At 52.3% G+C, this 10,000-nt stretch overlaps 3 non-coding genes across 3 annotated transcripts in view; all 3 read left to right on the forward strand.

Moving 5' to 3' along the window:
* The first annotated feature begins 5,945 nt into the window (after positions 1-5,945).
* On the forward strand, positions 5,946-7,854 carry LOC126476777 (small subunit ribosomal RNA). Its single transcript, XR_007587223.1, has one exon. It is a non-coding gene; the product is annotated as a small subunit ribosomal RNA (ribosomal RNA).
* A 351-nt stretch (positions 7,855-8,205) lies between these two features.
* Positions 8,206-8,360, forward strand: LOC126476333 (5.8S ribosomal RNA). Its single transcript, XR_007586881.1, has one exon. It is a non-coding gene; the product is annotated as a 5.8S ribosomal RNA (ribosomal RNA).
* A 188-nt stretch (positions 8,361-8,548) lies between these two features.
* Positions 8,549-10,000, forward strand: part of LOC126477016 (large subunit ribosomal RNA) — a 4,240-nt gene continuing 2,788 nt past the window's right edge. Inside the window, exon 1 of the ribosomal RNA XR_007587424.1 lies at positions 8,549-10,000. This exon is cut by the window's right edge and continues 2,788 nt beyond it. This is a non-coding gene — a ribosomal RNA (large subunit ribosomal RNA).

Consider the following 10,000-nt stretch of genomic DNA (forward strand, 5'->3'; position numbering starts at 1 on the left):
CTCGCAGTCGCAAAAAACGCTGGGCACATATATGTCTCGGAAGAGTAACGACAGTCCGAGTCTCCTGCGTGGGAAGAGTCTTTCTAGGCCCTGACCCACGGGAAGGGTGTAGCTTCCCCCATCCCGGACATTTGACGTCGTCACACTACCGGTATTGACTAATAGACTGATTGCTGATAATCATTAGCCATACACTGGGGGAAACGGCCGACAGGGGCGGCAACATAGTGGAGCCGCAGTGTCACTAATGTACAGAGATAGAACAGTTTCGACTGGAACCAGAGTAACCGTATACACGGCACTGATGAGTAATAGATGCAGAGCCATCAGAATACAATGTATACAACCGTCCCTATACATGCTGAAAGACTCTGCACACAATGAGAACCACACGTCAGCCAGACACTCTTATCACACACTACTCTCTTATCACACACTACTCTCTTATCACACACTACTCTCTGCCTGTAACAGGCACACACACAATATCTAACCACCAGCATGGAAGAACATCCAGTGCATCCTCTCCGCCACATGACACAATCCACACTATCATTACCAGACCGGGAGGTCCACCCAGAAAACACAATATCCCACCCTTCCGACATCCGCACATTGCTCAGCTAAGCCACGAACACCCACACATGTCCTACACAGGGGTGCACCCAACATCACAATACTGCCTCCTGTCACAGCACACATTCAATGGCAGGAATGAAAGACACAGATCTGCCACAACCATGGAATTGGAGCGCCGCCTGTCATGAGCCAAAAGTGCATCCTGACGTGACAAATCAGATAATACCGCAGGCATCCAATTACGATAATCACTATCAGCGAACCTGCCGCCGCCCCCCCCCCAATACACCTTTCCCTACAACAATGTGTATCTGAACCTACGCCATATTGTACCTTAACCTAACCTATATCGTACCTTAACCTAACCTAAATTGTACCTTAACCTAACCTATATCGTACCTTAACCTAACCTATATCGTACCTTAACCTAACCTATATTGTACCTTAACCTAACCTATATTGTACCTTAACCTAACCTACGTTGTGCCTTAACCTAACCTACGTTGTGCTTAACCTAACCTACGTTGTGCCTTAACCTAACCTACGTTGTGCCTTAACCTAACCTACGTTGTGCCTTAACCTAACCTACGTTGTGCCTTAACCTAACCTACGTTGTGCCTTAACCTAACCTACGTTGTGCCTTAACCTAACCTACGTTGTGCCTTAACCTAACCTACGTTGTGCCTTAACCTAACCTACGTTGTGCCTTAACCTAACCTACGTTGTGCCTTAAACTAACCTACGTTGTGCCTTAACCTAACCTACGTTGTGCCTTAACCTAACCTACGTTGTGCCTTAACCTAACCTACGTTGTGCCTTAACCTAACCTACGTTGTGCCTTAACCTAACCTACGTTGTGCCTTAACCTAACCTACGTTGTGCCTTAACCTAACCTACGTTGTGCCTTAACCTAACCTACGTTGTGCCTTAACCTAACCTACGTTGTGCCTTAACCTAACCTACGTTGTGCCTTAACCTAACCTACGTTGTGCCTTAACCTAACCTACGTTGTGCCTTAACCTAACCTACGTTGTGCCTTAACCTAACCTACGTTGTGCCTTAACCTAACCTACGTTGTGCCTTAACCTAACCTACGTTGTGCCTTAACCTAACCTAATTTGTGCCTTAACCTAACCTAATTTGTGCCTTAACCTAACCTAATTTGTGCCTTAACCTAACCTAATTTGTGCCTTAACCTAACCTAATTTGTGCCTTAACCTAACCTAATTTGTGCCTTAACCTAACCTAATTTGTGCCTTAACCTAACCTAATTTGTGCCTTAACCTAACCTACGTTGTGCCTTAACCTAACCTACGTTGTGCCTTAACCTAACCTACGTTGTGCCTTAACCTAACCTACGTTGTGCCTTAACCTAACCTACGTTGTGCCTTAACCTAACCTACGTTGTGCCTTAACCTAACCTACGTTGTGCCTTAACCTAACCTACGTTGTGCCTTAACCTAACCTACGTTGTGCCTTAACCTAACCTACGTTGTGCCTTAACCTAACCTACGTTGTGCCTTAACCTAACCTACGTTATGCCTTAACCTAACCTACGTTGTGCCTTAACCTAACCTACGTTGTGCCTTAACCTAACCTACGTTGTGCCTTAACCTAACCTACGTTGTGCCTTAACCTAACCTACGTTGTGCCTTATCCTAACCTACGTTGTGCCTTAACCTAACCTACGTTGTGCCTTAACCTAACCTACGTTGTGCCTTAACCTAACCTACGTTGTGCCTTAACCTAACCTACGTTGTGCCTTAACCTAACCTACGTTGTGCCTTAACCTAACCTAATTTGTGCCTTAACCTAACCTAATTTGTGCCTTAACCTAACCTAATTTGTGCCTTAACCTAACCTAATTTGTGCCTTAACCTAACCTAATTTGTGCCTTAACCTAACCTAATTTGTGCCTTAACCTAACCTAATTTGTGCCTTAACCTAACCTACGTTGTGCCTTAACCTAACCTACGTTGTGCCTTAACCTAACCTACGTTGTGCCTTAACCTAACCTACGTTGTGCCTTAACCTAACCTACGTTGTGCCTTAACCTAACCTACGTTGTGCCTTAACCTAACCTACGTTGTGCCTTAACCTAACCTACGTTGTGCCTTAACCTAACCTACGTTGTGCCTTAACCTAACCTACGTTGTGCCTTAACCTAACCTACGTTGTGCCTTAACCTAACCTACGTTGTGCCTTAACCTAACCTACGTTGTGCCTTAACCTAACCTACGTTGTGCCTTAACCTAACCTACGTTGTGCCTTAACCTAACCTACGTTGTGCCTTAACCTAACCTACGTTGTGCCTTAACCTAACCTACGTTGTGCCTTAACCTAACCTAATTTGTGCCTTAACCTAACCTAATTTGTGCCTTAACCTAACCTAATTTGTGCCTTAACCTAACCTAATTTGTGCCTTAACCTAACCTAATTTGTGCCTTAACCTAACCTAATTTGTGCCTTAACCTAACCTAATTTGTGCCTTAACCTAACCTACGTTGTGCCTTAACCTAACCTACGTTGTGCCTTAACCTAACCTACGTTGTGCCTTAACCTAACCTACGTTGTGCCTTAACCTAACCTACGTTGTGCCTTAACCTAACCTACGTTGTGCCTTAACCTAACCTACGTTGTGCCTTAACCTAACCTACGTTGTGCCTTAACCTAACCTACGTTGTGCCTTAACCTAACCTACGTTGTGCCTTAACCTAACCTACGTTGTGCCTTAACCTAACCTAATTTGTGCCTTAACCTAACCTAATTTGTGCCTTAACCTAACCTAATTTGTGCCTTAACCTAACCTAATTTGTGCCTTAACCTAACCTAATTTGTGCCTTAACCTAACCTACGTTGTGCCTTAACCTAACCTACGTTGTGCCTTAACCTAACCTACGTTGTGCCTTAACGTAACCTACGTTGTGCCTTAACCTAACCTACGTTGTGCCTTAACCTAACCTACGTTGTGCCTTAACCTAACCTAGTTTGTGCCTTAACCTAACCTAATTTGTGCCTTAACGTAACCCATGTTGTGCCGTAACGTAACCCATGTTGTGCCGTAACGTAACCCATGTTGTGCCGTAACGTAACCCATGTTGTGCCGTAACGTAACCCATGTTGTGCCGTAACGTAACCCATGTTGTGCCGTAACGTAACCCATGTTGTGCCGTAACGTAACCCATGTTGTGCCGTAACGTAACCCATGTTGTGCCGTAACGTAACCCATGTTGTGCCGTAACGTAACCCATGTTGTGCCGTAACGTAACCCATGTTGTGCCGTAACGTAACCTATAATATGCCTTAACCTAACCTATAATATGCCTTAACCTAACCTATAATATGCCTTAACCTAACCTATAATATGCCTTAACCTAACCTATAATATGCCTTAACCTAACCTATAATATGCCTTAACCTAACCTATAATATGCCTTAACCTAACCTATAATATGCCTTAACCTAACCTATAATATGCCTTAACCTAACCTATAATATGCCTTAACCTAACCTATAATATGCCTTAACCTAACCTAAAGTGCGCCGTAACCAAAACTATATTGCGCCTTAACCTGACGCACGTTGTCGCTGAACCTGCTCTGTAATTGTTATGCAACTCGTTAAATTAGTGTAGTGTTGCCTAACCGCAACCCTCGCAATATAGTTCGCTACTCGCACTGCCCGGTCCCCTGTGTATCGCGTCATGTTAAACACCTTGCAGGTGTTGCTGACTTTCCACATGCTCCTGCTATACACTGTAATGTGGATAGCAGCAGGACGTACATGCCCCCCCCCTTCCCCCCTGCCTTCGCAAGCTGGTCGGTGAGAAGTTTGCATGTTCAACGCCCTTCGCATGCCGACGTACTCAGCCTACGTTGTGGTACGGCCTGTCACCTGTCCGCCGATGTACGCAAAACCCACAAACTGTACTGCACATTGGTCCGTATGTACTGAATGATACATCGTGGCACATGTGGCCGTATGACGACTGCGCCTAGCAATGGCGGACCATACAGTCCAAATATTGTGCACGCAGCTACGTGTCGTCTCCCTATAAGAGCTGGATTGCAGTGTGGTACGCCATACAGACGTGTGGGAGGAACGGACGCCCTGGATGGCGATCAGCATGAGCAGTCTGTTGATGTAGTGGAGCGTGTATTCGGACGTAGTCGTCTCTTCTCACACACCGTGATAGCATGTTGCACCGTGTTCCACATCTGCGACATGCTGCAGAGGCCGGCTGACAGTCGTTCGCGCAATGGACACCGCATACGTACGGGGTCGACCTTCCACGTGTTCTCTAGGCGTGCACATGTTGTTGCGTCTATGTGGGCAGACGTAGTGTGTTGTGACACCTGACACAGGCATGCAATACTCGTTGCAAATGGCGATGGACGTGTACGTTTGCTGGTGACGTTACGCAAATGAACAACTGGTAACCCGTTGTGGTGCGGTTGTTCTCGCTAGAGGTGAATCAGTGTTGGCGACGATCGGTCGAGCTATTAACCGGTTGTTTCAGGGATACCCACCATGCCCACGAACGTGAAAGGGGATCTGGGTGTGAGGCGATACGCGGCGGTGGCTGGGTGGGACCGTCCCCGGCCGGTGAGGGGGGGCCGCCCGGCGTGCTGGCAGCGCGGTGCGTGGGCGCACGCGCTACAGCCGGCTGGTGGGGGCGGCCAGTGGCAGGCGCGCCGGCCGACGGACGCGGCAGGCGGCGCAGCTGCGCGCCGGCGCCCCCTGCTCGCGGCGCCTTGCGGCCAAAGTAGGTCCTCGCGGGCCCGGTGCGAAGCGCGGTGGCCATCTGCAGTGTGCTGGTCCGATTGAGGACTTTGTGCGCTGAGGATGCGCCGCCGCCCGGCGCTCGGCGCCGCGACGCCGTCTGCTGCTCGGTCGCCCCAGCGGTTCTCGCAGGTGGTTTGTATCGCAGCTGTGCGGACGTGTTGGCGCGTGCGCTGTGCTGGGAGAGTTCGCTTCGGCACCCAAGTGGGGCTTTTGTCCTTCTGTGGCGCCGGCGTTGGAGCTGCCGGTCACCGTAGGTGGCGCGTGTTGTCTCCCGCCGGCAATGCCACGACAGCACGCTCCCGGGCCTCTGTCGGCAGCGGCAAGCTCAGTTGGGAGCACGGGTGGTCGCACCTAAAGCGTCTACTCGCCTAACTCCGGGCGATTGCGCCTCTCTCGAACCCGACCAAGTACTTAGGACGGCGCTGCGCGCCGCCGGGACCTGAGAGGGTTTCGAGGTGTGTTGTGCAGGGGAGCTCAGCCTCCTCCTGTTTGCAGAATAATTGAGCGGACGCTTGCGTGTTCGCGCGGGTCCCCGGGACACACTCCCGGGCGGCCGGCTGCTCAGCTCTAGTTGACGCAGCTCCCTGGTTGATCCTGCCAGTAGTCATATGCTTGTCTCAAAGATTAAGCCATGCATGTCTCAGTACAAGCCGCATTAAGGTGAAACCGCGAATGGCTCATTAAATCAGTTATGGTTCCTTAGATCGTACCCACGTTACTTGGATAACTGTGGTAATTCTAGAGCTAATACATGCAAACAGAGTCCCGACCAGAGATGGAAGGGACGCTTTTATTAGATCAAAACCAATCGGTCGGCTCGTCCGGTCCGTTTGCCTTGGTGACTCTGAATAACTTTGGGCTGATCGCACGGTCCTCGTACCGGCGACGCATCTTTCAAATGTCTGCCTTATCAACTGTCGATGGTAGGTTCTGCGCCTACCATGGTTGTAACGGGTAACGGGGAATCAGGGTTCGATTCCGGAGAGGGAGCCTGAGAAACGGCTACCACATCCAAGGAAGGCAGCAGGCGCGCAAATTACCCACTCCCGGCACGGGGAGGTAGTGACGAAAAATAACGATACGGGACTCATCCGAGGCCCCGTAATCGGAATGAGTACACTTTAAATCCTTTAACGAGTATCTATTGGAGGGCAAGTCTGGTGCCAGCAGCCGCGGTAATTCCAGCTCCAATAGCGTATATTAAAGTTGTTGCGGTTAAAAAGCTCGTAGTTGGATTTGTGTCCCACGCTGTTGGTTCACCGCCCGTCGGTGTTTAACTGGCATGTATCGTGGGACGTCCTGCCGGTGGGGCGAGCCGAAGGCGTGCGACCGCCTCGTGCGTGCTCGTGCGTCCCGAGGCGGACCCCGTTGAAATCCTACCAGGGTGCTCTTTATTGAGTGTCTCGGTGGGCCGGCACGTTTACTTTGAACAAATTAGAGTGCTTAAAGCAGGCAAGCCCGCCTGAATACTGTGTGCATGGAATAATGGAATAGGACCTCGGTTCTATTTTGTTGGTTTTCGGAACCCGAGGTAATGATTAATAGGGACAGGCGGGGGCATTCGTATTGCGACGTTAGAGGTGAAATTCTTGGATCGTCGCAAGACGAACAGAAGCGAAAGCATTTGCCAAGTATGTTTTCATTAATCAAGAACGAAAGTTAGAGGTTCGAAGGCGATCAGATACCGCCCTAGTTCTAACCATAAACGATGCCAGCCAGCGATCCGCCGCAGTTCCTCCGATGACTCGGCGGGCAGCCTCCGGGAAACCAAAGCTTTTGGGTTCCGGGGGAAGTATGGTTGCAAAGCTGAAACTTAAAGGAATTGACGGAAGGGCACCACCAGGAGTGGAGCCTGCGGCTTAATTTGACTCAACACGGGAAACCTCACCAGGCCCGGACACCGGAAGGATTGACAGATTGATAGCTCTTTCTTGATTCGGTGGGTGGTGGTGCATGGCCGTTCTTAGTTGGTGGAGCGATTTGTCTGGTTAATTCCGATAACGAACGAGACTCTAGCCTGCTAACTAGTCGCGTGACATCCTTCGTGCTGTCAGCGATTACTTTTCTTCTTAGAGGGACAGGCGGCTTCTAGCCGCACGAGATTGAGCAATAACAGGTCTGTGATGCCCTTAGATGTTCTGGGCCGCACGCGCGCTACACTGAAGGAATCAGCGTGTCTTCCTAGGCCGAAAGGTCGGGGTAACCCGCTGAACCTCCTTCGTGCTAGGGATTGGGGCTTGCAATTGTTCCCCATGAACGAGGAATTCCCAGTAAGCGCGAGTCATAAGCTCGCGTTGATTACGTCCCTGCCCTTTGTACACACCGCCCGTCGCTACTACCGATTGAATGATTTAGTGAGGTCTTCGGACTGGTACGCGGCATTGACTATGTCGTTGCCGATGCTACCGGAAAGATGACCAAACTTGATCATTTAGAGGAAGTAAAAGTCGTAACAAGGTTTCCGTAGGTGAACCTGCGGAAGGATCATTACCGACTAGACTGCATGTCTTTCGATGTGCGTGTCGTGTCGCGCAACACGCTACCTGTACGGCTCGCAGTAGCCGTGCGCCGCGTGCGGAACCACGCGTTCGTCTCAAAACTAACGGCAATGTTGTGTGGTACGAGCGCTGAAGCGCTGGAGCGGCTGGCCTGCGGCACCTGGCGCCTGGCGCCGGTTTTGAATGACTTTCGCCCGAGTGCCTGTCCGCTCCGGTGTGGAGCCGTACGACGCCCATCGGCCGTGAGGCCGTTGGACACTGAACGCTGGAACAGGGGCCGCCACACGCCTCAGTCCCGCCTATGCAACTGTCTTGAAAGAGATAGTGGAAACTATGAAAAGATCACCCAGGACGGTGGATCACTCGGCTCGTGGGTCGATGAAGAACGCAGCAAATTGCGCGTCGACATGTGAACTGCAGGACACATGAACATCGACGTTTCGAACGCACATTGCGGTCCATGGATTCCGTTCCCGGGCCACGTCTGGCTGAGGGTCGGCTACGTATACTGAAGCGCGCGGCGTTTGCCCCGCTTCGCAGACCTGGGAGTGTCGTGGCCGCCTGTGGGGCCGGCCGCGTCTCCTTAAACGTGCGATGCGCGCCCGTCGCCTGGCGGTTCGCATACCGGTACTTACTCGGTAGCGTGCACAGCCGGCTGGCGGTGTGGCGTGCGACACCTCGTACAACGACCTCAGAGCAGGCGAGACTACCCGCTGAATTTAAGCATATTACTAAGCGGAGGAAAAGAAACTAACAAGGATTCCCCCAGTAGCGGCGAGCGAACAGGGAAGAGTCCAGCACCGAACCCCGCAGGCTGCCGCCTGTCGTGGCATGTGGTGTTTGGGAGGGTCCACTACCCCGACGCCTCGCGCCGAGCCCAAGTCCAACTTGAATGAGGCCACGGCCCGTAGAGGGTGCCAGGCCCGTAGCGGCCGGTGCGAGCGTCGGCGGGACCTCTCCTTCGAGTCGGGTTGCTTGAGAGTGCAGCTCCAAGTGGGTGGTAAACTCCATCTGAGACTAAATAGGACCACGAGACCGATAGCGAACAAGTACCGTGAGGGAAAGTTGAAAAGAACTTTGAAGAGAGAGTTCAAAAGTACGTGAAACCGTTCTGGGGTAAACGTGAGAAGTCCGAAAGGTCGAACGGGTGAGATTCACGCCCATCCGGCCACTGGCCTCCGCCCTCGGCAGATGGGGCCGGCCGCCCGCGCGGAGCAATCCGCGGCGGGGTCGTGTCCGGTTGCCTTTCCACTCGCCGCGGGGCGGGGCCGTTCCGGTGTGCGGTGGGCCGCACTTCTCCCCTAGTAGGACGTCGCGACCCGCTGGGTGCCGGCCTACGGCCCGGGTGCGCAGCCTGTCCTTCCGCGGGCCTCGGTTCGCGTCTGTTGGGCAGAGCCCCGGTGTCCTGGCTGGCTGCCCGGCGGTATATCTGGAGGAGTCGATTCGCCCCTTTGGGCGCTCGGGCTCCCGGCAAGCGCGCGCGGTTCTTCCCGGATGACGGACCTACCTGGCCCGGCCCCGGACCCGCGCCGCTGTTGGCTCGGGATGCTCTCGGGCGGAATAATCGCTCCCGTCAGCGGCGCTTCAGCTTTGGACAATTTCACGACCCGTCTTGAAACACGGACCAAGGAGTCTAACATGTGCGCGAGTCATTGGGCTGTACGAAACCTAAAGGCGTAATGAAAGTGAAGGTCTCGCCTTGCGCGGGCCGAGGGAGGATGGGGCTTCCCCGCCCTTCACGGGGCGGCGGCCTCCGCACTCCCGGGGCGTCTCGTCCTCATTGCGAGGTGAGGCGCACCTAGAGCGTACACGTTGGGACCCGAAAGATGGTGAACTATGCCTGGCCAGGACGAAGTCAGGGGAAACCCTGATGGAGGTCCGTAGCGATTCTGACGTGCAAATCGATCGTCGGAGCTGGGTATAGGGGCGAAAGACTAATCGAACCATCTAGTAGCTGGTTCCCTCCGAAGTTTCCCTCAGGATAGCTGGTGCTCGTACGAGTCTCATCCGGTAAAGCGAATGATTAGAGGCCTTGGGGCCGAAACGACCTCAACCTATTCTCAAACTTTAAATGGGTGAGATCTCCGGCTTGCTTGATATGCTGAAGCCGCGAGCAAACGACTCGGATCGGAGTGCCA

The sequence above is a fragment of the Schistocerca serialis genome, chromosome 4 (genome assembly GCF_023864345.2).
Source record: "Schistocerca serialis cubense isolate TAMUIC-IGC-003099 chromosome 4, iqSchSeri2.2, whole genome shotgun sequence".
Lineage (NCBI taxonomy): Eukaryota > Metazoa > Arthropoda > Insecta > Orthoptera > Acrididae > Schistocerca > Schistocerca serialis.